This window comes from Triticum dicoccoides, chromosome 7B, assembly GCF_002162155.2.
Source record: "Triticum dicoccoides isolate Atlit2015 ecotype Zavitan chromosome 7B, WEW_v2.0, whole genome shotgun sequence".
Classification (NCBI taxonomy): Eukaryota; Viridiplantae; Streptophyta; class Magnoliopsida; order Poales; family Poaceae; genus Triticum; species Triticum dicoccoides.
The window spans coordinates 104,563,506-104,567,958 of NC_041393.1; the positions used below are offsets into that span (position 1 = coordinate 104,563,506).

Here is a 4,453-nt window from a genome sequence, read left to right on the forward strand (position 1 = left end):
GGCCGCCTCTGTTTCCTATCCCTCTTTCTCACTCCTCTGCTTCCAAATGCCGTCCATGCTGGGGCCTTTGGGGGAGAAGAGCCAGAGCTCTGCATCCAATTTGTGCCTGCAGCCATTCAACGGAAAAGCGGATTTCCTGAGCCACGGACCAAATTGATTTTCGTCTTCCGATCCGCGGCTTAGCTTGCTGCATTCCACCTGCATTGTAGATCAAGGTTTTCAGATTTCCATTTCATATTAAGCTACCAAACAACTACATCAATTCTATCTCTTGAAACTCTCATGCTTACCACTCGTTGACTCATCATTCTCGTTCCAGTCACCAGAGGAGTCTGATTTCCCTCATTATCTTTCTTGCTTCTAGAGTTTTGGTCCAGTGGTCCTGCTAGCTAATTTACCTCCCTTAGAGATGACACTGTGCTAACAGCATTGTTGGTACACAACAACTTTTCATGAACATGACACATTCTTGAAAATTATATCATGCCCCGGGGCCCTCTGCTTCAAATAAACATAAAAAATCATGCTTAGTGTGACAGAAAACAGTATGGGAAGAAGAGAAAAGGCATGCTACTCATGATTTATTTCATAACAAAATTGATAAGGTGATGGAAATGGCTAAGACAGACTGAACGACGAGTTCGCTTCAAACAGACAGCAAAAAACTGTAGGTTCTGCAAATCATGTTTACAAAAAATGTACTCCTAAGCATCCAATTTTTAAAATGTCTCTGCAAATATTCCCTCAAGGAACCAGTATCTTGTGAGCCCACACTTCTACTCACCAGACTATTTAGCTGCTAAACCAGAAAAAATGTTTTGACTAGTACCTCGTTCTGTTCTATTAAACTTAAAACATCTGCCAAATCTGTAGACCTGCATTTGTGGTACATCAGTACTCCCTCTGTAAATATAAGATCTTTTAGATCACTACTAGTGATCTAAAAGATCTTTCCAGATCACTACTAAAAGATCTTTTTAGATCACTACTAGTGATCATTTCTTAAATGCAAAGTTCCTAGTCACTGCCCTATTAAGCTGCTAATCAAAATTTACAACATTTGACAACCAAGTAGTTTTCATCAGTAATGCACTGTGGAAGAACAATCTTAATTACTTCCTTGCGACTACCGGACTCTATCCAAATTATCTGAACAGGGACCAAATTTCTACAAATGTACTATATCCCAATTATCACCTAAGATTTTTACATCTCTATTAATGTTAGTATGTTGCGAACTAACCTCTTAGCCCACAATGGACCTTGAGGGTTGACCTTACCTATACACAGCCGCGACACCTGCGGCGAGTTGCCCCTTCTGTGCGTGCAAAACAGAAAAAGATCACGATATACTTACGAATCGACATACCTTCTGATTGATTAGTTGCATTAGGAACTTCATCGTTGGCGCCGGCCTCTGCTTCCTATCCCTCTTTCTCACTCCTCTGCTTCCAAATGCCGTCCATGCTGGGGCCTTTGGGGGAGAAGAGCCAGAGCTCTGCATCCAATTTGTGCCTGCAGCCATTCAACGGAAAAGCGGATTTCCTGAGCCACGGACCAAATTGATTTTCGTCTTCCGATCCGCGGCTTAGCTTGCTGCATTCCACCTGCATTGTAGATCAAGGTTTTCATATTTCCATTTCATATTAAGCTACCAAACAACTACATCAATTCTATCTCTTGAAACTCTCATGCTTACCACTCGTTGACTCATCATTCTCGTTCCAGTCACCAGAGGAGTCTGATTTCCCTCATTATCTTTCTTGCTTCTAGAGTTTTGGTCCAGTGGTCCTGCTAGCTAATTTACCTCCCTTAGAGATGACACTGTGCTAACAGCATTGTTGGTACACAACAGCTTTTCATGAACATGACACATTCTTGAAAACTATATCATGCCCCGGGGCCCTCTGCTTCAAATAAACATAAAAAATCATGCTTAGTGTGACAGAAAACAGTATGGGAAGAAGAGAAAAGGCATGCTACTCATGATTTATTTCATAACAAAATTGATAAGGTGATGGAAATGGCTAAGACAGACTGAACGACGAGTTCGCTTCAAACAGACAGCAAAAAACTGTAGGTTCTGCAAATCATGTTTACAAAAAGTGTACTCCTAAGCATCCAATTTTTAAAATGTCTCTGCAAATATTCCCTCAAGAAACCAGTATCTTGTGAGCCCACACTTCTACTCACCAGACTATTTAGCTGCTAAACCAGAAAAAATGTTTTGACTAGTACCTCGTTCTGTTCTATTAAACTTAAAACATCTGCCAAATCTGCAGACCTGCATTTGTGGTACATCAGTACTCCCTCTGTAAATATAAGATCTTTTAGATCACTACTAGTGATCTAAAAGATCTTTCCAGATCACTACTAAAAGATCTTTTTAGATCACTACTAGTGATCATTTCTTAAATGCAAAGTTCCTAGTCACTGCCCTATTAAGCTGCTAATCAAAATTTACAACATTTGACAACCAAGTAGTTTTCATCAGTAATGCACTGTGGAAGAACAATCTTAATTACTTCCTTGCGACTACCGGACTCTATCCAAATTATCTGAACAGGGACCAAATTTCTACAAATGTACTATATCCCAATTATCACCTAAGATTTTTACATCTCTATTAATGTTAGTATGTTGCGAACTAACCTCTTAGCCCACAATGGACCTTGAGGGTTGACCTTACCTATACACAGCCGCGACACCTGCGGCGAGTTGCCCCTTCTGTGCGTGCAAAACAGAAAAAGATCACGATATACTTACGAATCGACATACCTCCTGATTGATTAGTTGCATTAGGAACTTCATCGTTGGCGGCCGCCTCTGCTTCCTATCCCTCTTTCTCACTCCTCTGCTTCCAAATGTCGTCCATGCTGGGGCCTTTGGGGGAGAAGAGCCAGAGCTCTGCATCCAATTTGTGCCTGCAGCCATTCGACGGAAAAGCGGATTTCCTGAGCCACGGACCAAATTGATTTTCGTCTTCCGATCCGCGGCTTAGCTTGCTGCATTCCACCTGCATTGTAGATCAAGGTTTTCAGATTTCCATTTCATATTAAGCTACCAAACAACTACATCAATTCTATCTCTTGAAACTCTCATGCTTACCACTCGTTGACTCATCATTCTCGTTCCAGTCACCAGAGGAGTCTGATTTCCCTCATTATCTTTCTTGCTTCTAGAGTTTTGGTCCAGTGGTCCTGCTAGCTAATTTACCTCCCTTAGAGATGGCACTGTGCTAACAGCATTGTTGGTACACAACAGCTTTTCATGAACATGACACATTCTTGAAAATTATATCATGCCCCGGGGTCTATTTATGCAGTAGCAAATTATATCCATTCCCCTCTCCATTTATTGTCTCCTAAATATCACTAACATGACACATTTACACAGAAAAAAGATATATCTTGGTCCCCTTCACCCAATGAGTGTCTCCTATTTTTTATTCAAATATTTCATGTTTTCATGAATACAAAAGATCATACATGCTTATGATTCCCACACAAGTTTTTAACCTTAATCCAGACGAAGAATGCAGCCCTTCAGCCCACTCAACAAAAAGAATTCAGTGCCTCATCACTTTGGAAATGAATATCAACCCTGAATGGTGATTAGCACACAGGTAATTTCCTACGGCATTCAGGGTTTCCAGCACCTGTAACTATGTAAATTACTGAACCAACAATGCAATACCAGAACATTACATATGAAAGTTTTCACACACTACTTATACCCCACCTGCCATCTACTCTTCTAATCACAAGCATTCACACATATCCATGGAATCAGTGTCTGCAGAACTCCACAATAAAATTATGGATGTGTTATTTTCTCTCTGAACGTACCAGCGGGTCCATCCTGGAGCTCTAGGATCCTTCTTGCAATCCGCCCATCGAATTTCCGCAGGGGGCTGATTCTGATCCATTCCCGCCCTAATCTAATGGAGGGGGTACATCAGGACGCCACTAACATTAACCTCCTCCAACGCCGTTAATCTGTGAAGCAAGCAGGCAAAGTTTCAGATCCACGCCATGGAATCCAGGACGAACTCAAATGCTACAGGAGATTAACCGTTTGCTTACCTTTTAATTGCCTGCATCTGGAACTCCATTTCCACCGGCAAATCTTCGCTAAGTTGTCGAATCGCTTCCCCCAAAGCTCGGCCCTCTCCGTGGCTCAGGAAGACGGCAACAGCGTGCGGTATGAGACGACAGTAAATATCCTGACCCACGGATCAGGAAGAGGCCCGACGTCCTGGGCCACGGCTCGACTAGTTTGCCGTAGACGACCGCTTCTCCTCCGTCTACTTCCAGGCCCACAAGCCCAGACGTATTTCTTCATTTGCTCCGTTACAAACGCTCGCGTATGTGGCCCAGACATTAAATGCATCGCATCCCGAGACGGAAAACAGCGACCCAGATAACGAGCACATGTGTGCTCGTGACCAGAA

General features: G+C 42.4%; 1 long non-coding RNA gene across 4 annotated transcripts; it reads right to left on the bottom strand.

Moving 5' to 3' along the window:
- Positions 1-6: 6 nt before the first annotated feature.
- Positions 7-4,207, bottom strand: LOC119336968. Of its 4 annotated transcripts, none has more exons than XR_005162941.1 (6): positions 4,086-4,207; positions 3,849-3,998; positions 3,109-3,200; positions 2,779-3,016; positions 1,700-1,907; positions 881-1,607 (listed from the first exon to the last, which is right to left on the bottom strand). It is a non-coding gene; the product is annotated as an uncharacterized LOC119336968 (long non-coding RNA). The 4 variants fall into 4 exon arrangements; XR_005162940.1 differs by having other exon boundaries at positions 3,109-3,207; XR_005162942.1 differs by lacking the exons at positions 881-1,607; positions 1,700-1,907; positions 3,849-3,998; positions 4,086-4,207 and adding exons at positions 7-198; positions 291-498 and having other exon boundaries at positions 3,109-3,330.
- Between the last annotated feature and the right edge of the window lie 246 nt (positions 4,208-4,453).